The following is a 26840-nucleotide window of genomic DNA, read 5'->3' as shown; positions in this document are numbered from 1 at the left end:
TGGGGGGAACTTCTCTGGCGGCGGCAGCAGCAGCATCAGGAGTAGCCGCCTCACAGCTGACCACCTTGCTGCTGCTACCACCGGCAACCCTCCCTCCCTCCGGGCCCCAAAGCTCACACCCTGCCGCCGCCAGGGAAGCTCCAGCCGGGCGGAGCGCACAGTAAAACATGAAAAGGTCCCGCGGAAAGGCGGGGGTGGGGGGGGTGCCACCTCACAGCTGACCTTTTCTTCATGTTTTATGGTGCGCTCCGCCCGGCTGGAGTTTCCCTGGCGGTGGCAGGGTGTGAGCTTTGGGGCCCGGAGGGAGGGAGGGTTGCCGGTCGGTAGCAGCGGCAAGGTGGTCAGCTGTGAGGCGGCTACTCCTGGTGCCGTCGCTGCTGCTGCCAGGGAAGCTCCCCCCTTTGCACCATGAAGAGAAAACGGCTCCGACAGCAGGTAAAAGTCGGCCAGGCTACCGGGAGACGGAGCGTGGCCGGGCACCGGGGACACCTGGGAGGGCGAGGGGGGTTGATGGCTGCTGCCTCTTAGCTGCAGAGGTGGGCGGAGGCGAAGACAACGGCACCCTCCACTCTCTTTCTGGCTCCAGCTCTTTTTCTCTCTGTTGCCGGCGTGGTGAAAGAAAGAGAGAGAGAGAAAAAGGAGGGGAAAGACAATGAGAAAGAAAGCAAGAGAGAGAAAGAGGGGGGAGGGAGGGGAGAGGAAAAGACATAGGGGGAGGGTATGAGGAAGAGCAAGAAAGGAAGGAAGAGAGAAAGGAAGAGGGAAAGAGAGATAGAAAGGAGGGAGAGGGGGGTAGTAGGATAGGGAGAGGGAAAAGGAAGGGCTTGGAGAAAGGCAGGGGGAGAGAAAGATAGAAAGGAAAGAGGGAGAAAGGAAAGAGGGAGGGAGAGATAGAAAGAAAAGGGGGAGGGAGGATAGAGGCAGGGAGAGATACAAAGGAAAGAGGGAGAGATAGAAAGGAAAGAGGGAGGGATAGAAAGGAGAGGGGTAGTAGGATAGGGAGAGGGAAAAGGAAGGACTTGGAAAAAGGCAGGGGGAGAGAAAGATAGAAAGGAAAGAGGGAGGGAGGAAAGAAAGAAAGAGGGAGGGAGACATAGAAAGGATAGAATTATGGATGCAAGAACTCGCTCATGTGTGATAGCGCATGCCCACACTTTATTTATTTATTTATTTATACTTATATGCTGCCCAGTCCCAAAGGGACTGCCGCTCAGACACTATACTTTTCCGCCCACCCCGAAAAAAAATTAGAGGGAACACTGGTTTGGGGATGACACTACGGAGTCCGGTAATGAGTTCCACGCTTCTACAGCTCGGTTACTGAGGTCATATCTTTTACAGTCAAGTTTGGAGCAGTTAATATCAAGTTTAAATCTGTTTTGTGCTCTTGTGTTGTTGTGGTTGAAGCTGAAGTAGTCGCCGACAGGCAGGACGTTGCAGCATATGATCTTTCTGCCCTTTCTGCTTCCCCCCTTCACTGTGAAGCTGAGCGCATAATTTGAATACGGCACCCGTGTGTATTGAATTTAAAAAAACAAACAAACACAAATGCATAAAAATCATTTTCCCGATTGTGGCTTTCCTTCCTGTGTCCATCTTTCTCCCCTTCAAGCCGCAGTTCCCAACAACCTTAAGACACAAGCTGTGTTTCCCAGAGAGCCTCCTGGTCCTCTTCTGACCTCCCCCCCCCCCCGACTATTTCGGACAGGATTTGGCGCCTTTTGAGGCCTCCTGTTCAGCCTTCACGCTGACTGTTCTTGAGGGAAGTGAATTCAAATTCTCCAGAGATATTTTTCTCCATCTCCACAGACGATTCACTGACAGGAAATAGAAGATGGAGAACGTGCTGCCTCTGAAAGGGAGACGTAGAGAAGGGCCTTTCCTCCAACTCCCGTACCCATCATCCCTGCCCTTCCCTTTAGACGCGCTCCTCTTTCCTGCTCTTTCTAAAATCTATGTTGACTAAAACAGGCGAATTCCCGGTGTTTCCCCATTGGTCCACTGGGGGGGGGGGGGTGAGCGTCACAGTTGCCTTTCCAGAAGAGGCTGCGAAGGAAGTGACGTCACAAAAGCATGCTTGCCGCTCTAGGACTACGCACTCGCTCTGTTTACTCCCTGGGGCTCCTCAGGAGGCGCTGAGGAGAGTTTGGCCTGGGGAGACACAGCCGCATCTCGGGTGAGGCGGGAGGGCTCTTCCCGTGTAAAGGGCGGTGGAGGAGGGAGAGACCCGCGCCCGGACCTCCTCCGGCTTCTACCGCGGGTCCCCTGTTCCCCAGCCCCCCACTCCACGCAGGGGGAAGCCGGGAAGACTGTGGGGGTCTACGGGACCCTTTGCCGCCCCGTCAAGTGGGGAAGAGGCTGGATTGGGGGGGGGGGGGAAGAGGGAGGTCGGCCTTGTGGAGGCCTAGCAGGAGAGGAGAGAAACCGGGTGTCAGCGAACCAAATACCACCTGAGAAATAAATCACATTCCACTCCAGTTTTTGGCCTGACAACGGACGAGGAAAGAGGCAGGATTCGCACCAGGCTCCCCGAGGGCTCGATCCTGTCTCCAGAGGGGGAGAGAAGAGGGACGGCCTCGATAGCTGCCTCCTTCCAGGCCCTGTGCTGAAATGAGCTGCTTGGAGCTCTGGCCAGGTTTATTTATTTGATTTGTATATTAAGTTTAAATCTGTTATGTGCTCTTGTGTTGTTGTGGTTGAAGCTGAAGTAGTTGCCGACAGGCAGGACGTTGCAGCATATGATCTTTCTGCCCTTTCTGCTTCCCCCCTTCACTGTGAAGGTGAGCGAATAATTTGAATAGGGTACCCGTGTGTATTGAATTTTTTTTTAAAAAAAACACAAATGCATAAAAATCATTTTCCCGATTGTGGCTTTCCTTCCTGTGTCCATCTTTCTCCCCTTCAAGCCACAGTTCGCAACAACCCTAAGACACAAGCTGTGTTTCCCAGAGAGCCTCCTGGTCCTCTTCTGACCCCTCAATTATTTCTGACAGGATTTGGCGCCTTTTGAGGCCTCCTGAAATCTCTGTTCAGCCTTCAACCCGCTTGGAGCTCCGGCCAGGTTTATTTATTTATTTGGTAGATTTGTATGCCGCCCCTCTCCGTAGACTCGGGGCGGCTAACAACAGTAAAAAACAATATAAACAAATCTAATATTAAAAGTAGTTTAAAACCCCCAATTTAAGAAACCAATCATACATACAATAATACCATGCATAAATTTTGTAAGCCTAGGGGGAAGGGAATATCTCAATTCCCCCATGCCTGACGACAGAGGTGGGTTTTAAGAAGTTTACGAAAGGCAAGGAGGGTGGGGGCAACTCTAATATCTGGGGGGAGTTGGTTCCAGAGGGTCGGGGCCACCACAGAGAAGGCTCTTCCCCTGGGTCCCGCCAGACGACATTGTTTAGTTGACAGGACCCAGAGAAGGCCAACTCTGTGGGACCTAACTGGTCGCTGGGATTCGTGCAGCAGAAGACGGTCCCGGAGATATTCTGGCCCGATGGGTGAAAGTTGTTCAATGGCTGAATTCTGCTTTCTAAATCTTGGCATTTATTTTTCTTTCCATCTCAGATACAGAAACTTGAAGCTATTTGAAATTTTTGCAAGTCGACATTTTCTGTTGTCGGGGGTAACTTGTAAGGAGTAGGGATCCGATCTGCGGCCCTAGAAATGGTCTTGTGAAGGAAAAGGCATCTGAAGATCCACAAGAGTCTTGGACCCATTTGGAATTGCTCTGCAGAGCAGAGAAAAGATGGAGACACCACCTTTTGTAAAGGAGGGAACCTGGAAAGGCCCTTCGGCTGTTCATCTTGGGAAGTTCTGGACAGGAACTGGGCAGAAGATCCTGGAGGAGGAAACCAACCTCCCTTCAGAAGTTCAGTCCTGGCATTTCATCCAATACCAGGAGGCTGAGGGTCCCCGAGGACTTTGCAGCCAACTCCATGACTTTTGTAAGCGATGGCTGAGACCAGAAAAGCACACCAAAGCCCAGATGCTGGACCTGGTTGTTCTGGAGCAGCTCCTGTCCCTTCTGCCCCCAGAGATGGAGGGATGGGTGCGGGAGTGTGGAGCAGAGACCAGCTCCCAGGCGGTGGCCCCTGGCTGAAGGCTTCCTCCTGAGCCAGGCGGAGAAGCAGGTTGAACTGCAGGTGAGACATTTTAATCTCGGGAGCTCAAAAGAGAATAGAGAATGTGTTTGAAACAACCCTCCTTCCCAAACTTCTCTGACATTCATAATATGTGGTGATGCCCCACTAATTCTTGGAGGACATTGTTCCATTGTTTTCTCACTCAGCCTCACTGCTACATAGATACATAGAGACATAGAAGTCTGATGGCAGAAAAAGACCTCATGGTCCATCTAGTCTGCCCTTATACTATTTTCTGTATTTTATCTTAGGATGGATCTATGTTTATCCCAGGCATGTTTAAATTCAGTTACTCTGGATTTATCTACCACGTCTGCTGGAAGTTTGTTCCAAGGATCTACTACTCTTTCAGTAAAATAATATTTTCTCATGTTGCTTTTGATCTTTCACCCAACTAACTTCAGATTGTGTCCCCTTGTTCTTGTGTTCACTTTCCTATTAAAAACACCTCCCTCCTGGACCTTATTTAACCCTTTGACATATTTAAATGTTTCGATCATGTCCCCCCTTTTCCTTCTGTCCTCCAGACTATACAGATTGAGTTCATGAAGTCTTTCCTGATACGTTTTATGCTTAAGACCTTCCACCATTCTTGTAGCCCGTCTTTGGACCCGTTCAATTTTGTCAATATCCTTTTGTAGGTGAGGTCTCCAGAACTGAACACAATATTCCAAATGTGGTCTCACCAGCACTCTATATAGCTTGATCATAATCTCCATCTTCCTGCTTGTTGTACCTCTAGCTATGCAGCCAAGCATCCTACTTGCTTTCCCTACCGCCTGACTGCACTTCTCACCCATTTCGAGACTGTCAGAAATCACGACCCCTAAATCCTTTTCTTCTGAAGTTTTTGCTAACACAGAACTGCCAATATCAAGATATCAGGGGCTTTGAGGTTGGGTTCCAAATACAGTAGAACCCCGACTTACGAGCTTAATTGGTTCCGGAAGGAGGCTCGTAAGTCGGAAAGCTCGTATGACGAAACATTGTTTCCCATAGGAAACAATGTAAAGTCAATTAATCCGTGCAACAACAAAAAAAAACCGCTGCCCGCCCGGCTGTCACCTTTTAAAACAGCCGGTGACAGCCGGGCCGGGGGGGGGGGGCTTCCCAGCAGCTCGGTGGAAGGCAGAGGGCGCGAGGAGGAGGGGGGGGTGAAAGCCGACACATGATACGAGCAGCGGCGAGTGGGGGGGAGGGAAGAACGGGAGGCTGGTGTGTCACGGCTCTCTCTCCATTCTTCTCTTTCCCCCTCTCGGGCTCTGAATGCGGCGGCGGCGGGAAGAGGAACCGAGGCAGTCCCGGATCGCTTCCTTCCCCGGCCAGCAAGCCGGCTGCCTGGGAAAGCGCTTTCCCAGGCAGCCGGCTTGCTGGCCGGGGAAGGAAGCGATCCGGGACTGCCTCGGTTCCTCTTCCCGCCGCCGCCGTATTCAGAGCCCGAGAGGGGGAAAGAGAAGAATGGAGAGAGAGCCGCGACACACCGACACACGCGCGGCTCTCTCTCCATTCTTCTCTTTTCCCCCTCTCGGGCTCTGAATGCGGCGGCGGCGGGAAGAGGCAGCAGGTCTGCATCCTGGGCGGGCCCGGCGGGCGAGGAGGCGCGACCGAGCGGGCCGGCTCAGGCTCCGGCTAGGACGGAGCGGGCAGCGGCTGGGCGCGGCAGCGAGGGTGCGTCCGACTCGGGGCTGGCGGCGCCTGACGCAGCAGGGAACATCAGCGTGGGAGGCAGGAAGAGGACCAGGCAACCGGAGCAGCGTCGCCGCCGCTCCCGGCTTGGCTTCCCTGGCCGCTTCCCTGGCCGCCTGGCGCTGCGATCTTCCGATCTTCCCTTGGCGATCTTCCGATCTTCCCTGGCTTCCCTGGCCGCTTCTCTGGCCGCCTGGCGCTGCGATCGCAGCGCCAGGCGGCCAGGGAAGCGGCCAGGGAAGCCAAGGGAAGATCGCCAAGGGAAGATCGGAAGATCGCAGCGCCAGGCGGCCAGGGAAGCGGCCAGGGAAGCCAAGGGAAGATCGGAAGATCGCCAAGGGAAGATCGGAAGATCGCAGCGCCAGGCGGCCAGGGAAGCCAAGGTGGCCAGGGAAGCCAAGCCGGGAGCAGCGCGCCTCAGGCAACGCGCGCTGTTATGACAGCGCGTGTTACCTGCAGCGCGCTGCTCCCGGCTTGGCTTCCCTGGCCGCTTCCCTGGCCGCCTGGTGCTACGATCTTCCGATCTTCCCTGGCTTCCCTGGCCGCCTGGCGCTGCGATCTTCCGTTCGCAGCGCCAGCCGGCCAGGGAAGTGGCCAGGGAAGCTAGGGAAGCCAAGGGAAGAGGAACCGAGGCAGTCCCGGATCGCTTCCTTCCCCGGCCAGCAAGCCGTGCCGCTTCGCAGCTGTCTCCTGAAGCAGCGAAGCGGCGCGGGCGTTTTAAAACGTCGCAGCCGGCCTGGGGGGCGAGCCCCCCAGGCCGGCTGTGACGTTTTAAAACACCCTCGCCGCTTCGCAGCTGTCTCTTGAAGCCGAGCGCTAACTTCCGCGTTCGGCTTCAAGAGACAGCTGCGAAGCGGCGCGCGGGATACGAGCGCCAAGGAGCTGTCTCCTGAAGCCGAACGCGGAAGTTAGCGTTCGGCTTCAGGAGACAGCTCCTTGGCGCTCGTATCCCGGATGTGAGCTCGGGAGGCGAACAAAAATGTCGCTCCCCTCCGAGCTCTTATCTCGAGTAGCTCGTAAATAGAGCTGCTCGTATGTCGAGGTTCCACTGTATAAGAATGCACTTCATGTTGTGTGATGTACATTAATTCTGTTTCTTTTTTCTTTCCTCCTATTTGAAGTGCTGCACTGTGGAGATCAGAAATCATGAAGGAAAGAAGAATCCATCAAATCCCACTCAGGAGCTATTTTTCAAGAGGATCCCTTGGGAAGACCCAGGTCAGAACATCTCAAGAGGTAATCAAAGACCCTCTGGTTACCCAGAGAGATTCCATCTGTCTTACCTTCTCTTTACCTCCCGTGTTAAATATGCATTTTGAAATTATTTTATCATTACAGAAAAACGAACAATGAAGTTTTCTGCTTTTTACGATGGAGCTCAAACAGTACAGTGATCCCTCGATTATCGCGAGGGTTCCGTTCCAAGACCCCTCGCGATAATCGATTTTTCGCGATGTAGGGTTGCGGAAGTAAAAACACCATCTGTGCATGTGCGCCCTTTTTCCATGGCCGCGCATGCGCAGATGGTGGAGTTTGTGTGGGCGGCGGGGAAACCCCGATCTTCGTCTGCTCGCTGCTGCTGCGGCCGCCCAGCAGCTGATCTGCTCGGCGGCGGCAGCGAGGAGCCAAATCGGGCTTTCCCCTTTGCGTGGGCGGCGGGGGAAACCCCGATCTTCGTCTGCTCGCTGCTGCTGCAGCAGCAGCGAGCAGACGAAGATCCGGGTTTCCCCGCCGCCCACGCAAAGGGGAAACCCCGGCTCCTCGCTGATGCCCCCCGCCCGCCGCCCGCCAGCAAGAGGAGGAGAGATAGAGAAAGAGAGAGAAGGAAAGAAAGAGATGAGAGAGGGAGGAAGAGAGTGTGAGAGAGGAAGAAGCAAGATAGAGAAAGAGAGAGAGAAAGAAAGATGAGAAAGGAAGGAAGAGAGTGACGTCATCGGGTGGAAAAATCGCGATATAGCGTTTCGCGAAGAACGAGATCGCGAAAATCGAGGGATCACTGTAGTTGAACCTCGAAATCAAGTAAGAAAGAAAAAAAGTTAAATTTGTATTCTTTCTTTCAAGAAGTAAAGCGGGTGTGCAGAGTGCTCTCTCCTACTTACCTCCATTATTCAGACTGGATTACAGTGATCCCCCGGGTATCGCGACCCCGATCATTGCGAACGGGCTACATCGCGATTTTTCAACCCAGAAGTAAAAACACCATCTGCGCATGCGCGCCCTTTTTTTTTCTATGGCCACGCATGCGTAGATGGTGTTCCCCGCCGGGCAGATCAGCTGCTGGGCGGCTTCCCTGGGTCTTCCCCTCTTGCTGGCGGGAGGGCGAGAAGCCCCCCCCCAGCACCCGCTCGCCCGCCCTTCGCCCGGCCACCCGCCATTCGCTCGCTGCTCGCCCGGCCACCCGGGTTCGTTTGGCTTCGGGACTCAGTTGGGAAGCGGCACGGGTGTTTTAAAAGGTCTCCGCCGGCATGGGGGGCTTCTTAGCACCCCCCCAAACCCGTGTTGGGGGTTCGGGGGGGTGGTAGGAAGCCCCCCATCCCGGCGGAGACCTTTTAAAACACCCGTGCCGCTTCCGAGCTGAGTCCTCAAGCCAAGCGCAGAAGTTAGCCTTTGGCGCTTGGCTTGAGGACTCAGCTGGGAAGCGGCACGGGTGTTTTAAAAGGTCTCCGCCGGCATGGGGGGCTTCCTACCACCCCCCCAAACCCGAGTTGGGGGTTCGGGGGGGTGGTAGGAAGCCCCCCATGCCGGCGGAGACCTTTTAAAACACCCGTGCCGCTTCCGAGCTGAGTCCTCAAGCCAAGCGCAGAAGTTAGCCTTTGGCGCTTGGCTTGAGGACTCAGCTCGGAAGCGGCACGGGTGTTTTAAAAGGTCTCCGCCAGCATGGGGGGCTTCCTACCACCCCCCCAAACCCCCAACTCGGGTTTGGGGGGGTGCTAAGAAGCCCCCCATGCCGGCGGAGACCTTTTAAAACACCCGTGCCGCTTCCGAGCTGAGTCCTCAAGCCAAGCGCAGAAGTTAGTCTTTGGCGCTTGGCTTGAGGACTCAGCTGGGAAGCGGCACGGGTGTTTTAAAAGGTCTCCGCTGGCATGGGGGGCTTCCTACCACCCCCCCAAACCCCCAACTTGGGTTTGGGGGGGTGCTAAGAAGCCCCCCATGCCGGCGGAGACCTTTTAAAACACCCGTGCCTGTCGGGCGCGGCAGCAGCGAGGAGTTTGCGTGGGCGGCGGGAAACCCCAATCTTCGGCTCCTCGCTGCTGCGGCGGAAGTAAAAACACCATCTACGCATGCGCAGATGGTGTTTTTACTTCCGCAGCGCTACTTCGCGAAAACCCGATCATTGCGAGGGGTCCTGGAACGGAACCCTCGCAATAATCGGGGGATCACTGTATTTTTCTGTTCCTGGGCAACATGGACAGCATAGTAGCAGGTTCAAGTTGCTGTCAGCCATCTTAACTTCCTCTGTAGGCTATTACTGTGACACAATGGCTTGTCATTTCTACCGTCCGATTATATTTAGGAAATTTATTTATTTATTTATTTATTTTGTCCAATGCAAATTGAAAGTTAAGGAGAATAAAAACGTGTAGTAGTAAATATCAGGGAAGGGATAGAAGAAGAGATATGAGAATAGAATACATCATCGAACAGTAGAGGAAGGACATATGGATGGGAGAAAAGATATATAAAATATAGGAGAGACAATTGGACAGGGGACGGAAGGCACACTAGTGCACTTATGCTTGCCCCTTACTGACCTCTAAGGAATCTGGAGAAGTCAACTGTGGAAAGTCTAAGGGGAAAATGTTGGGGGTTGACACCACGGAGTCTGGTAATGAGTTCCATGCTTCAACAACTCGATTGCTAAAGTCATATTTTTTACAGTCAAGTTTGGAGCGGTTGATATTAAGTTTGAACCTGTTGCGTGCTCTTGTGTTATTGCGGTTGAAGCTGAAGTAGTCGTTGACAGGCAGGACGTTGCAGCATATGATCTTGTGGGCAATGCTTAGATCATGTTTAAGGCGTCGTAGTTCTAAGCTTTCTAAGCCCAGGATTGTAAATCTAGTTTCGTAGGGTATTCTGTTTCGATTGGTGGAGTGAAGGGCTCTTCTGGTGAAGTATCGTTGGACCTTTTCTAGGGTGTTGATGTCCGAAATTCGGTGTGGGTTCCAGACAGGTGAGCTGAATTCGAGGATGGGTCTGGCGAAAGTTTTGTAAGCTCTTGTGAGTAGTGTGAGATTGCCGGAGCAGAAGCTGCGTAGGATCAGGTTGACAACTCTAGAAGCCTTTTTGGCAATATTGTTGCAGTGGGCTTTGGCACTAGGTCATTTGATATTAGTATTCCAAGGTCTTTTACTGCGTGCGGGTTGTTTGTCAGATTTTGTTTTTTTAAAGGCCACAGGTTAACTGGTTCTGCTAGGTACTCCTCCAGCTATTATTAGAAGTAATTTTTAAAACGTCTTTCAAGAAATAGGAAAAAAGATACCAGTTCTTTTTGTAATTCTTCGATTTGGAATTCTGCAGGGGTAATAAAAAATAAATGCTCACATTGCCATTTTTAAAAGGGGGGGAACCAGCTCCCCCCGGAGATTAGAATTGCCCCCACCCTCCTTGTCTTTCGTAAACTTCTTAAAACCCACCTCTGCCGCCAGTCATGGGGGAACTGAGACATCTCCCCCAGGCCTATACAGTTTATGCATGGTATGTTTTTGTGTATGTTTTCTTTTTAATAAGGGGTTTTTAGTGACTTTTAATTATTAGATTTGTTATATATTGTGTTATTACTGTAGTGAGCTGCCCCGAGTCTACGGAGAGGGGCAGCATACAAATCTAATAAATAATAATAATAATAATAATAATAATAATAATAATAATAGTAGTAGTAGTAGTAGTAGTAGTAGTAGTTCAAGAAATAAGCAAATCATATTTAAAAAATAATGCAGAATTTTAAAATTGAAAGATAATGGCCACATACAGCATGTAATCATAGTACAGTGATACCTCGTCTTACAAACGCCTCGTCGTACAAGCTTTTCGAGTTACAAACCCGGGGTTTAAGATTTTTTTGCCTCTTCTTACAAACTATTTTCACCTTACAAACCCACCGCTGCCGCTGGGATGCCCCGCCTCCGGACTTCTGTTGCCAGCGAAGCACCCGTTTTTGCGCTGCTGGGATTCCCCTGAGGCTCCCCTCCATGGGAAACACCACATCTGGGCTTCTGTTTTTGCGATGCTGCAGGGGAATCCCAGCAGCGGTTTCCCAGCGAAGGGAGCATCAGTGAAATTACAGCATCACTGAGGCTCTCCTCGCTGGGAAACACCACCTCCGGACTTCCGTGTTTTTGCGATGCTGCAGGGGAATCCCAGCAGCACAAAAACAGGTGCTTCGCTAACAACAGAAGTCTGGAGGTGGGGTTTCCCAGCGAGGAGAGCCTCAATGATGCTGCAATTTCACTGATGCTTCTTTCGCTGGATTCCCCTGCAGCATCGCAAAAACACAGAAGTCCATTGATTCCTATGGGAAACATTGTTTCATCTTACAAACTTTTCACCTTAAGAACCTCGTCCCAGAACCAATTAAGTTTGTAAGACAAGGTATCACTGTACTTTGGACTATAAAATAATATCCAATTCTATGATTTTTGCCTGCATTAGGATATCAAACATTCATGTTTTGCAAAGGCTGAGAAACAACCCTTTGTAGATAATTTTCTCTTTCTATTCTCCCATTCAAATAATGGCTTAGACCAGGGGTCACCAACCTTTTGCACCCCAAGGTCATAATTTTAAATCCTGTTGACTACCAAAATTCATAATTTTAAATCCCATGGACCCTCATTCATAATTTTAAGTCCCGCAGACCACTAATACGATTTATTTTTAAAAAAGATAAATATGTTAGTAAAATAACAATCAGAGAACTTTCATTTTATTAATGTGAAATGCGCGCTTATACAACAAAATTATAATGCTTATTTAATAATAACAACATCTTTAAAGGTTGCTTTAATTGTGACAAATTTATTAAAGTTAGTATAATTATTACAAAATAATTGAAGCTTGTTTGACAGTGGCTTTCTGATGTTGGGAAAGTCAGTCCCATATTCCAGAGCTGGAGCTGGAGCCCCTCCCCTCTCCTCCCTTCCCCCTTTCCTTTCCTTTCCCTCTTTCTTTTCTTTCCATAACTTCTTTCCTTTCTTTTCCTTTCCTCTTCTTCTTTCATCTCCTTTCCTTTCCCTTCCTTCTTAGAAACATAAAAGACTGACGGCAGAAAAAGACCTCATGGTCCATCTAGTCTGCCCTTATACTATTTTCTGTATTTTATCTTAGGATGGATATATGTTTATCCCAGGCATGTTTAAATTACTGTGGATTTATCTACCACGTCTGCTGGACGTTTGTTCCAAGCATCTACTACTCGTTCAGTAAAATAATATTTTCTCACATTACTTCTAATCTTCCCCCCAACTAACCTCAGATTGTGTCCCCTTGTTCTTCCCTCCTGGACCTTATTTAACCCTTTAACATATTTAAATGTTTCGATCATGTCCCCCTTTTTCCTTCTGTCCTCCAGACTATACAGATTGAGTTCATGAAGTCTTTCCTGATAAGATTTATGCTTAAGACCTTCCACCATTCTTGTAGCCCGTCTTTGGACCCGTTCAATTTTGTCAATATCTTTTTGTAGGTGAGGTCTCCAGAACTGAACACAGTATTCCACATGTGATCTCACCAGCGCTATATATAAGGGGATCACAATCTCCCTCTTCCTGCTTGTTATACCTCTAGCTATGCAGCCAAGCATCCTACTTGCTTTCCCTAACGCCCGACCACACTGCTCACCCATTTTGAGACTGTCAGAAATCACTACCCCTAAATCCTTCTCTTCTGAAGTTTTTGCTAACACAGAACTGCCAATACAATACTCAGATTGAGGATTCCTTTTCCCCAAGTGCATTATTTTACATTTGGAAACATTAAACTGCAGTTTCCATTGCTTTGACCATTTATCTAAATCTAAAGCTAAGTCATTTACCATATTACAGACCCTTCCAGGAATATCAACCCTATTGAACACTTTAGAGTCATCGGCAAATAGGCAAACCTTCCCTACCAAACCTTCCCCTATGTCACTCACAAACATATTAAAAAGAATAGGACCCAGAACAGACCCTTGTGGCACACCGCTTGTAACCTGTCTCTGCTCAGAATACTCCCCATTAACAAGTATTCTGAGCAGAGACAGGTATTATTAGTATTTCATATCCCTGCCTAACCTGGATACACTCAACAGATTATGATCTAATTCAGGTACATGTAGGAAATTGTACAGTACTTTTCCAATTTCCAATACATAAACATTACTGTCCCCCTTTACAGCAGCTCTTTGACCATTATCCAGATTAACCCATGTTTTCATAGCTGGTTTCAACCACAAAATGCTTGTGGATTATTAGCAATATGATGGCTCACCCCACTGGCCAACAACCAAGTGTTCCTGGTGTTTTCCGACGCTGTCTTGTGAATCCTCCAATTCTGTTCTTTTCTTCATGGTCAGGAGGGTCCTGTGTCCTTCGAGGAGGTGGCTGTGTATTTCTCTGAGGAGGAATGGTCTCAGCTGGATCCTGACCAGAAAGCGCTGCATTCAGAAGTCATGCTTGAAAACCATAGGAACGTGGTATCTCTGGGTAAGTGGTATAAGAAGGGGGATAAAACCTTCTTCAGATATATTAATGATAAGAAGAAGAAAAACTGCGGCATCACGAAGCTTAGTACCGGGAATAATACATGCATTAATGGGAATAAGGAGATCGCTGACCATTTCAATAGCTACTTCTGTTCAGTTTTCTCAAAAGACACCTTACAAAATAATACTATAGAGGGATATAGCATTGCTTCCAGCTGTACGGATTCAGCTCCAGTGATCTTAGAAGCCGATGTCTTAGAAGAACTTGAACGATTAAAGATAAATAAGGCAATGGGTCCAGATGGCATCCACCCCAGAGTTCTTAAAGAACTCAGATCTGTCATTGCTACCCCCCTGACTGATTTGTTTAACCAATCCTTGTTAACAGGAGAAGTTCCTGAGGATTGGAGAGTGGCCAGTGTTGTGCCTATTCACAAGAAGGGCAGTAGAGAAGAAGCTGGTAACTACAGGCCAGTTAGCTTGACATCAGTTGTAGTTAAAATGATGGAGACTCTACTCAAAAAGAGGATAAATCAGCACCTAAAAAACAATAACTTATTAGACCCAAATCAGCATGGCTTTACTGAAGGCAAATCATGTCAGACTAATCTCATTGATTTCTTTGACTATGTCACAAAGGTGTTGGATGAAGGTGGTGCCGTGGATATTGCCTACCTGGACTTCAGCAAAGCCTTTGATACGGTTCCACATAAAGAGCTGATAGATAAATTAGTGAAGATTGGACTTAATCCCTGGATAGTTCAATGGATTTGCAGCTTGCTGAAGCGTAGACATCAGAGAGTTATTGTTAATGGCGAGTATTCTGAGCAGAGTCAGGTTACAAGCGGTGTGCCACAAGGATCTGTTCTGGGTCCTATTCTTTTTAATATATTTGTGAGTGACATAGGGGAAGGTTTGGTAGGGAAGGTTTGCCTATTTGCCGATGACTCTAAAGTGTGCAATAGGGTTGATATTCCTGGAGGCGTCTGTAATATGGTAAATGATTTAGCTTTACTAGATAAATGGTCTAAGCAATGGAAACTGCAGTTTAATGTTTCCAAATGTAAAATAATGCACTTGGGGAAAAGGAATCCTCAATCTGAGTATTGTATTGGCAGTTCAGTGTTGGCAAATACTTCAAAAGAAAAGGATTTAGGGGTAGTGATTTCTGACAGTCTCAAAATGGGTGAACAGTGCAGTCAGGCGGTAGGGAAAGCAAGTAGGATGCTTGGCTGCATAGCTAGAGGTATAACAAGCAGGAAGAGGGAGATTATGATCCCACTATATAGAATGATGGTGAGACCACATTTGGAATACTGTGTTCAGTTCTGGAGACCTCACCTACAAAAAGATATTGACAAAATTGAACGGGTCCAAAGACGGGCTACAAGAATGGTGGAAGGTCTTAAGCATAAAACGTATCAGGAAAGACTTAATGAACTCAATCTGTATAGTCTGGAGGACAGAAGGAAAAGGGGGGACATGATCGAAACATTTAAATATATTAAAGGGTTAAATAAGGTCCAGGAGGGAAGTGTTTTTAATAGGAAAGTGAACACAAGAACAAGGGGACACAATCTGAAGTTAGTTGGGGGAAAGATCAAAAGCAACATGAGAAAATATTATTTTACTGAAAGAGTAGTAGATCCTTGGAACAAACTTCCAGCAGACGTGGTAGATAAATCCACAGTAACTGAATTTAAACATGCCTGGGATAAACATATATCCATCCTAAGATAAAATACAGAAAATAGTATAAGGGCAGACTAGATGGACCATGAGGTCTTTTTCTGCCGTCAGACTTCTATGTTTCTATGTTCTATGTATCCACTTGCCTAGCTTCATTACCTCAGCAGCTCCAGGTTTCTTAAAACAGTCGATTTAAAAAAAGAATAAAACAAACAGGATTTATTTCCTGAGGGGATCGTGGTCTTCAGAGGGACTCAGGGCGACCCAGACGCGTGGGGTCACTCACGAACGCGAATCCTAGAAAGAAAACTCGGACACATTTCTCTCCGGGTGAAATGTCACAGTATTGAGCTGTGCATGCCCTTTTATTGGGGGGAATATGCAAATTGGGTAAGGTTATATGTATATGTCAAGTGGTATACAAACATCCAATAACGTAACTCTAAGATATGACACAATTTCTGAGTCCTTCCTATCTACATATGGCACATAACTAGCTTCTACTGAACAAATGTCTCTCATGGCCAATTTCCTGGGACCTTTTGTTGTTAATACAGCTATCTCCTGTTTACCACAAAGCAAGGTCTTTTATTGCTGCCTTCGTCCTGTTTATCCCAGGAAATGTAAATATGCACCCTTTTATCACACAGTTCTCATCCTGCTGACACATTCTTGTTATTCAAAGGGAGCTGCCATGAACCGCTTTATGGCCAGTCACTTCCTCAAGCAGAGTTCTTCAGAAATGCAGACTTACTTTATATGGTTGTTACGCTCAGTCCTATTCTGGCTAATGAAGTCGGAGTCTATGAGGCATTTATGTCATTAGTCCAGATCAGTGTTCCCTCTAATTTTTTTTTTGGGTGGGCGGAAAAGTATAGTGTCTGAGCGGCAGTCCCTTTGGGACTGGGCGGCACAGAAATAATAAATATATAAATAAATAAATAAATAAACACACAAACAAACAAATAAATAAAAAACTCACCCTGTTTTGCCTCAGAGAATTTCAAAATAAAATACTGTACTGTGTGTCTATAACAGTGAGCTCATAATAGGGCAACTCTATCAATATCAAAATGCCACTTAAATAGTTGAGCTAGTTTCAAACTAGATTTTGACTTTCTTTCTCTCTTCCTTACTCCCATTCTTTTTCTTTCTCTTTTCCTTCCTCTCTTTTTTCTATCTGTTTCTCTCTCTTCCTCTCTCTCTCCTTCCCTCTCACTCTTTCCCTCTCGGCTTCTGGGCAGGTTTGGAAAACTCTGAGTTGATGATGATTTTTAAGTGAGCGATTGCTCACTGCTCAGCTTAGAGGGAACTATGATCCAGATATCAAATCCTATCCTATGGCAGCTACAATTTCCAAAGAACTCCTGATCATATGTTTCACGTGACCACACAATAAACCAGACTGAGAACTCGACCAATTAAAATTGTAACTAAAGCCCCCAAAATTTGGGAAAGAGAACCAATCTAAAAGCCATTATTTAGCTTTGCATTTGTCTCATGGAATGACCTTTTGTTACTATTACCAGCAACACTAATCTGCATTTTTTACTTATATTGAAAACGAACAGATTTCAAATTAATCGTAATTTTCTCTTCATAGGATGCACTTTTTTGTCTCCCAAAAGTGGGTGGAAATATACCGCTCAAAAAAATAAAGGGAATACTTAAACAACACAATATAACTCCAAGTAAATCAAATTTCTGTGAAATCAAACTGTCCAACACTGATTGACAGTCAATTTTACATGTTTTCAGCACATTCAACTTTGTACAGAACAAAGTACAGTGATACCTCGTCTTACAAACGCCTCATCATACAAACTTTTCGAGATACAAAGCCCGGGGTTTAAGATTTTTTTGCCTCTTCTTACAAATTATTTTCATCTTACAAACCCACCGCCACCGCTGGGATGCCCTGTCTCTGGACTTCCGTTGCCAGCGAAGCACCCGTTTTTGTGCTGCTGGGATTCCCCTGAGGCTCCCCTCCATAGGAAACCCCACCTCCGGACTTCCATGTTGCAGGGGAATCCCAGCAGGGGAATCCTAGCAGCGCAAAAACGGGCGCTTCGCTGGCAACGGAAGTCCGGAGGTGGGGTTTCCCAGCGAGGGGAGCCTCAGTGAAATTGCAGCATCGCAAAAGCACAGAGGTCCGGAGGTGGGGTTTCGAGGACTTTGGTGTTTTTGCGATGCTGCGATTTCACTGATGCTCCCTTCACTGGGAAACCCCACCTCCAGACTTCCGTTGCCAGCGAAGCGCTCGTTCTTGTGATGCTGGGATTCCCCTGCTGGGATTCCCCTGCAACATGGAAGTCCGGAGGTGCGGTTTCCCATGGAGGGGAGCCTCAGGGCAATCCCAGCAGCGCAAAAACAGACACTTCGGCTGGCAAAAGGGGTGAATTTTTGGCTTGCACGCATTAATCGCTTTTCCATTGATTCCTATGGGAAACATTGTTTCGTCTTACAAACTTTTCACCTTAAGAACCTCGTCCCGGAACCAATTAAGTTTGTAAGAAAAGGTATCACTGTATTCAATGAGAATATTTCATTCATTCAGATCTAGGATGTGTTCTTTGACTGTTCCCTTTATTTATTTTTTTGAGCAGTGTGTTTGTGTGTCTTATGAATGAATGAATATTGCCAAAGCCTTGCCTACCCGCCAACTCCCACCCTTCAGCCCGAAAGTGGAAAATGTGCCCCATTTTCAGCCGCCACAAGAAGGCCACAAACGGAATGTGGTCAGAGGGAAAGCAGACACACAGAGGCTGAAAATGGGGTACATGGAGGTCAAAGATGGGAGTGAATCTTATGGTCAGATGCGTCTCATAGAATGAAAAATACAGTATATAAACCCCACTGAGATCATCTGTCAGAAAAAATCCAAAAATCACACACAGACCTCTGGTACAAAAAACCCCAAGAATTTATTTAAAGAAGGAAAAACAAAATAGACATAAGAAGTATGTCTAGCAACCAGATATGTATACATATATGGGATCGCAAATTAAAACCTGCTATAGTCTAGTCAATGAGTACAATGATATATTTATAGTATTGAATATGACATCGACTGCCCTTTTCCTATTGTCTATATTTGGGCATATTATCCAAGGCCAACTTCCTATGTCTTCATGTTTCCTCGGAACCATGGATCATACTTGTTTTTCTTACTCTATGAAGGTTCTTTGGCCCAAAACTGACACCGTCAGCAGTCTTTTTCTTAATAAACATGTTTTTCACTGTTTTATGCAATTTCCTAACTGGCTATGTGTGCCAAGGTTTAAAAGTTCACTTTTCCCTCTAAAATATATGGAACATAGCATTTTCAGGCCCTATCCTCTATAGATATTTCTTACATCATCATTCTACAGTTTGATCTTTTCCTCTAACGTTACCATTTTCATTTCTCTTTTCCTTTGAAGGCAATAACGGAATGGAGAAACTTGGAATTCGAAAGGAATTAGAGAGCAATGAAAGAAACCAGTCAAATAATTGGAATCAGGAAAGCTCATCTTTCACTAGTGCTTCGATGCAAGACTTCTTTACTCAACAAGAGAAAATAAGGAAAAAATATATTGAAAGTGTGCAACTAATCAAAGCTAAAGTTCCTGTAAATGAACATTATTTAGCCCAAAACAAAGGAGAAGATGATATAAGAGGATACAGTGGACAAAATTACAATGGGACATTCATTCTTTCTCTTGGAAATAACGGCCTTACAGCTCAAAATGCGATTCACACAAAAAAGGATCCTTATAAATGTTTGGAATCAGGAAAATCTTTTAGATCGAGCAGGCAACTTACTTCCCATGAAAGGATTCGCACTGGGGACAAACAGTGTTTAGAATCGCCTGTAGCCCACACAACACAATCCCTCCAAGCAGCGGGAGAGAAATCCTATAAAAGTACCGAATGTGGGAAAACCTTTATTCATGGCAATGGACTTAGAAGCCACAAAACGATCCACACAGAAGAGAAACCATATAAGTGCATGGAGTGTGGAAAGACCTTTGCTCTGAAAAAAAGACTTACTGTGCACAAAAAGATCCACACAGGGGAAAAACCCTTCAAATGTATGGAGTGTGGGAAAACCTTCACTCAAAGTGGTCATCTTATTTCCCATAAGATGATCCACACAGGGGAGAAGCCATTTAAATGCATGGATTGTGGAAAGGCCTTTGCTCACAGAAGTAATCTTATTTCCCACCAGGTGATCCACACAGGGAAGAAGCCATATAAATGCATGAGTTGTGGAAAGGCTTTTGCTCGTAGCGGTGATCTTAGAAAGCACAAAAAGATCCACACAGGGGAAAAGCCATTTAAATGCATGCAGTGTGGAAAGACCTTTGCTCAAAGACATAATCTTATTTGCCATAAGATTATCCACACAGGAGAGAAGCCCTGTAAATGCCTGCAGTGTGGGAAAACCTTTGCTCGGAGCTATGAACTTACTATCCACAAAAAGAGCCACACCGGAGAGAAACCATATAAATGCTTGCAGTGTGGGAAAACCTTTACCCGGAGCTATGAACTCACTATCCACAAAAAGAGACACACAGGAGAGAAACCATATAAATGCATGGAGTGTGGGAAAACCTTTATTCGCAGCTATGAACTTACTGTCCACAAAAGGAGACACACAGGGGAGAAACCATTTAAATGCATGGAGTGTGGGAAAACGTTTACTCGCACCAATGAACTTGCTATCCATAAAAATATCCACACAGAGGGAAAACCATTTAAATGCATGTTGTGTGGCAAAGGCTTTACTCAAAGCAGTGGACTTAGAAACCACAAAGCAATCCATACTGGAGAGAAACCATATAAATGTATGGAGTGTGGAAAGTCGTTTGTTTACAGCAGTAGTCTTACTAGCCACAAAAATATCCACACTGGGGAGAAACAATATCAATGCATCGAGTGTGGGAAAACCTTTTCCCGTAGCTATGATCTTACTATCCACAAAAAGATCCACACAGGAGAGAAACCGTATCAATGCATGGAGTGTGGAAAAACCTTTTCACATAGCAGTGCGCTTAGTACCCACAAGAAGATCCACACAGGGGAGAAGCCATATAAATGCATGGAATGTGGAAAGACCTTTGCTCTGAGCTATAAATTTACTATCCACAAAAAAATCCACACAGGGGAGAAACCATATAAATGCATGGAGTGTGGAAAGACCTTTGTTCAACAGAGTCATCTTACTTCCCATAAGATGATCCACACAGGGGAGAAACCATATCAATGCACTGAGTGTGAGAAAACCTTTTCCCGCAGCTATGATCTTACTATGCACAAAAAGATCCACACAGGAGAGAGACCGTATAAATGCATGGAGTGTGGGAAAACCTTTACACATAGCCGTACGCTTACTAATCACCACAAGATCCACACAGGGGAGAAACCATATAAATGCACGGAGTGTGGAAAGACCTTTGTTCAACATGGTCATCTTACTTCTCATAAGATCATCCACACAGGGGAGAAACCATATCAATGCATTGAGTGTGGGAAAACCTTTTCCCGTAGCGCTGATCTTACTATCCACAAAAAGATCCACACAGGAGAGAAACCATATAAATGCACGGAGTGTGGGAAAACCTTTACACATAGCAGTACGCTTACTAATCACCAAAAGATCCACACAGGGGAGAAACCATATAAATGCATGGAGTGTGGAAAGACCTTTGTTCAACAGAGTCATCTCACTTCCCATAAGATGATCCACACAGGGGAGAAACCTTATCAATGCATTGAGTGTGGGAAGACCTTTTCCCGTAGCTATGATCTTACGATCCACAAAAAGATCCACACAGGAGAGAAACCGTATCAATGCATGGAGTGTGGGAAAACCTTTTCACATAGCAGTACGCTTAGTACCCACAAAAAGATCCACACAGGGGAGAAGCCATATAAATGCATGGAGTGTGGAAAGACCTTTGCTCTGAGCTATAAATTTACTATCCACAAAAAAATCCACACAGGGGAAAAGCCGTTTAAATGTATTGAGTGTGGAAAGACCTTTGCTCAAAGATGTCATCTTATTTCCCATAAGGTGATCCACAGTGGGGAGAAACCATATAAGTGCATGGAATGTGGCAAGACCTTTGTTCTGAACAGTGAGTTTAGTACCATTCACAAAAAGATCCACACAGGAGAGAAACCATATAAATGCATGGAATGTGGAAAGACCTTTGCTCAGAATAGTATTCTTACTTCTCATAAAAGGATCCACACTTGGGAGGAGAAAGTGTGTAGCAGTAGCAATTCCACTTCAGACTCAAATGCCACTCCACAAAGCTTTATAGCAGCCTTTGAGCAATTTACAAAGTCAGCTTATTGTCCCCAGCAATCTGGCTCCTCCTTTTACCAACCTGAGAAAGATTAAAAGATCGAATAAACCATGAGCCAGTCAGATTGAACTCTACTTTTCCTCCATATTGGAACTGGTTTTCTTTCTCCTGAGAGTGTTTCTGTGGGCACAAGAGATGGATCCCCCGGGTTGTTCGTTAAAATTGGCTGTAGGAGTCTCTGCCTTTTCTGTTTCCCATCTTCAATGCAGGGCTGAGTGAATAATTTGAATAGGGCACCTGCATGTATTAAATACAAAAAATAAAAAGCAAGTATAAAAACAGTTCTCTTGATTCCACAAAAATATTACATCTTACAAACCCATCAGAATATCAGAGTGAATAACATAGCATGTTGTGGTTAGCTCTGGCCCAGCTCCTGCCCCAAGGACTGTGGATGTGAGGGAGACATCCACATGCTGCAGGCCTGTTTTGCCCCCAGTGGAATCTGCTGATGAAGGCTCATCTGACCAAGAAGACATGAGTGACAGGGAGGAGGAGAGTGGGGCAGACAGCTCAGAAGAAGATCAATTATCTAGCTCCTCCTTGGATTCAGAACAAGAGTTAATGATACAGCCACGCATGCGGAGAGCGATGCATAGGCAGCAACAACTGAGAGATTATTATCAAAGAAAACGAGGCCACCTGTGGTTGGGTGGGGCTGTGGTCATTAGTGAGGCTGCTAGAAATAGCAGCCTGTGGGTTTGGCCATTGTGGAGGATTATCTGATCATTGTGTTTCGTGACTGCTTTACTGACTTTGACCTTTTGTGTGCTGCTTTTTCCCCGCTTTGAAACTAAACCAGGGCAAAGTGTGTTTCACTTTGTGAAAGAAGAATTACTGTGAATTGCCTCAAAGCTGCAAGCTAAGTATCTCAGAACTGATAAGGGACTTGTACAAATTACCAGTTTATTTGGAGACGAGTGCTCTTTGCTATACCAAAAGAGGGCTTAGTTTAAGTGAATTTTCATTATAGAGAACATTGTTTTGAATTTTCAAATGTGTGTGTGTCTGAAATTGTATCTGTGCATTTTTGGGAGGATTCTACCAGAGAGCTCGACAGAACAATAGCAGAACACTATCAAGTTAAAGAGTCAATCAGAATGAAACAAAAGAGGATAAGCCACAATCTTTAGCTCCCTCCTATGGTCGCTTGCATCATTACAGCTAATCAGGACATGACATTCGTTTTAAAGCTTTATTACATGAATCCATGCAACCATACATTTTTAGTTTGTTTATATATTTCCAACACAACCGTTTGGTCAGAGTACTAGCAGATCCTATTTCCCTATCCTACCCTGCTGGGTCTTACCGTGCGATGATGTGGCCAGCCATTGGTTCCTTTGCCTGCTTCGGTCCATTCGCAGAAATTGGAGGCCTAAAGTTGCGAGAAATACATGAGATCTTGTGCAACTGATCTCATGTGATCTTGTAGTACAGTACGTTAGGCCTCTTTTCTCTGTTAATCAAGGTTTGTGTGGAATCCAGGGCAAAATACTTTGCAAACAAAGGGAAGGCTCTCTACATGGGGCTGCCTTTGAAAAGTGTTCGGAAACTTCAGATCGTGCAGAATGCAGCTGCGAGAGCAATCATGGGCTTCCCAAGGTATGCCCATGTTACACCAACACTCCGCAGTCTGCATTGGTTGCCGATCAGTTTCCGGTCACAATTCAAAGTGTTGGTTATGACCTATAAAGCCCTTCATGGCATCGGACCAGAATGTCTCTAGGACCGCCTTCTGCCGCACAAATCCCAGCGACCAGTTAGGTCCCACAGAGCTGGCCTTCTCTGGGTCCCGTCAACTAAACAATGTCATTTGGCGGGCCCCAGGGGAAGAGCCTTCTCTGTGGCGGCCCCGACCCTCTGTAACCAGCTCCCACCGGAGATTAGAACTGCCCCCACCCTCCTTGCCTTTCGTAAACTTCTTAAAACCCACGTCTGCCGTCAGGCATGGGGGAACTGAGACATCTCCCCCGGGCCTATACAGTTTATACATGGTATGTTTGCTTTTAATAATGGGGTTTTTAGTGTTTTTTAAATTATTAGATTTGTTTTTACATTGTCTTTATTATTGCTGTGAGCCGCCCTGAGTCTACGGAGAGGGGCGGCATACAAATCTAAGAAATAAATAAAATAAAGGCCTCTTAATTTTCAAAGACTTGCTCTGGATCTTGTGCAGTCCTCAGTTCTTGAATACCACAGGCCTAAAATACTGCAGTTGAGATTACACGAGACCAGTTGCCTGAGATCTTGCACTGCTGGCCTCACTAGATCTTGCACTAAACTACGTTTGGCCTCTGATCTCTGCGAGGAAAAAGATCCAGAATGGATAGAAACCATATAATTGCATGGAGTTGTTCTGAGCAATAGACTTGCATGCCGCTGAGAAACTGCTCCAAGTAACACCAGGGAAGAAGCTTGTTTTAAAATTGTTTCAGTTCTCATAGGTCTCTGTTGAAACTAATGCAACCCCAATACAGTAAATCTTAAGTTTTCTCCTAATTCCTTCTTGGATGTTTTGTGATTCCTTAAATCAAACTGACTGAGTGAGATTTGCACATACAGTGATACCTTGACTTACAAACTTAATTGGTTCCGGGATGAGGTTCTTAAGGTGAAGAGTTTATAAGACGAAACAATGTTTCCCATAGGAATCAATGGAAAAGCGATTAATGCGTGCAAGCCCAAAATTCACCCCTTTTGGCAGCCGAAGTGGGATTTATCCCCTGAGGCTCCCCTCCATGGGAAACCCCACCTCCGGACTTCTGTGTTTTTGCGATCCCAGCAGGGGAATCCCAGCAGGGGAATCCCAGCAGGGGAAACCCAGCATCGCAAAAATGAGCGCTTCGCTGGCAACGGAAGTCCAGAGGTGGGGTTTCAAATCTCAGCGACCAGTTAGGTCCCACAGAGTTGGCCTTCTCCGGGTCCTGTCGACTAAACTGTCGTTTGCCAGGTCCCAGGGGAAGAGCCTTCTCTGTGGCGGCCCCGACCCTCTGGAACCAGGTCCCCCCAGAGATTAGAACTGCCCCCACCCTCCTTGCCTTCCGCAAACTCCTTAAAACCCACCTCTGCTGTCAGGCATGGGGGAACTGAAATATCTTCCCCAGGCCTATACTGTTTATGTATGGTATGTTGTGTGCATGTTTTTTAAAAAAATTATGGGTTTTTAGCTTTCTAATTATTGAATTTGTATTATATATTGTTTTCTGTTACTGTTGTGAGCCGCCCCGAGTCTGCGGAGAGTGGCGGCATACAAATTTAATAAATAAATAAATAAGTATACCGCACAAGTCCAAAAGAAGGCTGTGAAAATATTTACTGACCCCTTGCATCATGGACATAAACTATTTCAACTCCTATCCTCAAAACGTCACTACAGAGCACTGCACACCAAGACAACTGGACACAAGAACAGTTTTTCCCGAACGCCATCATGTTGCTAAACAAATAATTCCCACAACACTGTCAAACTATTTACTAAGTCTGCACTACTATTACTAATTTTTTTCCCTCACCATTCCTATCACACATTTCCTCCCACCTATGACTGTATGACTGTAACGTTGCTTGTATTCTTAAGGTTTTATTAATATTGATTGTTTCTTCATTGCTTATTTGACCCCTATGATAATCATTTATTTATTTATTTATTTTGTCCAATACACAATAATAGACAACGAAGGTTATAGAGGATATAGAACGCTGATGATACCCAGCTTTACATCTCCACCCCATGTCCAGTCAATGAAGCAGTGGAAGTGATGTGCCGGTGCCTGGAGGCTGTTGGGGCCTGGATGGGTGTCAACAGACTCAAACTCAACCCGTATAAGACGGAGTGGCTGTGGGTTTTGCCTCCCAAGGACAATTCCATCTGTCCTTCCATTACCCTGAGGGGGGAATTATTGACCCCCTCGGAGAGGGTCCGCAACTTGGGCGTCCTCCTCGATCCACAGCTCACATTAGAGAACCATCTTTCAGCTGTGGCGAGGGGGGCGTTTGCCCAGGTTCGCCTGGTGCACCAGTTGCGGCCCTATCTGGATCGGGACGCGCTACTCACAGTCACTCATGCCCTCATCACCTCGAGGTTCGACTACTGTAATGCTCTCTACATGGGGCTACCTTTGAAAAGTGTTCGGAAACTTCAGATCGTGCAGAATGCAGCTGCGAGAGCAGTCATGGGCCTACCTAGGTATGCCCATGTTTTACCAACACTCCGCAGTCTGCATTGGCTGCCGATCAACTTCCGGTCAGAATTCAAAGTGTTGGTTATGACCTTTAAAGCCCTTCATGGCATTGGACCAGAATATCTCCGAGACCGCCTGCTGCCGCACAAATCCCAGCAACCAATTAGGTCCCACAGAGTGGGCCTTCTCCGGGTCCCGTCAACTAAACAATGTCGGTTGGCGGGCCCCAGGGGAAGAGCCTTCTCTGTGGCGGCCCCGACCCTCTGGAACCAACTCCCCCCGGAGATTAGAACTGCCCCTACTCTCCTTGCCTTTCGCAAGCTCCTTAAGACCCACCTGTGTCGCCAGGCATGGGGGAACTGAGACATCTCCCCCGGGCATATACAATTTATGAATGGTATGTGTGTATGTATGTGTGTTTAGAAATGGGGTTTTAAAATGTTTTTAGTAGAAATTTAGATTTGTTATAAATTGTATTTTTTGCACTTTGTTGTGAGCCGCCCCGAGTCTGCGGAGAGGGGCGGCATACAAATCTAAATAAACATAAACATAAACATAGTAGAGAAGAAATGCGAGATATAGGAGAGACTATAGGACAGGGGACGGAAGACACTCTAGTGCGCTTATGTATGCCCCTTAATGACTTCTTAGGAATCTGGAGAGGTCAACCATGGATAGTCTAAGGGTAAAATGTTGGGGATTAGGGGATGATACCACAGAGTTAACACATTAGGTTTACACATTAAGTGTTGTGCCACATGTTTCTTGGCAAATCTCTATTTTCCTTTATGTCCACTGAGAGCATATGCACCAAGACAAATTCCTTGTGTGTCCAATCACACTTGGCCAATAAAGAATTCTATTCTATTCTTTCTAGAATCCTGCCACTTTGCACCCAATCCGCCAGGGGGCGACCTCTGCTAAGACAAGTGAACTCCCAGGGCATCCCCATTCGTCCACCGGAGGGGGAGCGTCACAGCTGCCTTTCCAGAGAAGTCGGCGAAGGAAGTGACGTCACACAGGGAGGCCACTCTAGGACGCCGTATTCGTTCTCCAGCGGCTGAGGGAGAGTCTGAGGAGGAGAACCAGACGT

General features: G+C 46.6%; 1 pseudogene; it reads left to right on the top strand.

Moving 5' to 3' along the window:
- The first annotated feature begins 2403 nt into the window (after positions 1–2403).
- Positions 2404–26840, top strand: part of LOC139163001 (zinc finger protein 721-like) — a 38516-nt pseudogene continuing 14079 nt past the window's right edge.

Source organism: Erythrolamprus reginae, chromosome 2 (genome assembly GCF_031021105.1).
Source record: "Erythrolamprus reginae isolate rEryReg1 chromosome 2, rEryReg1.hap1, whole genome shotgun sequence".
NCBI lineage: Eukaryota > Metazoa > Chordata > Lepidosauria > Squamata > Dipsadidae > Erythrolamprus > Erythrolamprus reginae.
Note: the sequence above shows the minus strand (reverse complement) of the source record. Positions and strands in the feature narration are given on the sequence as shown.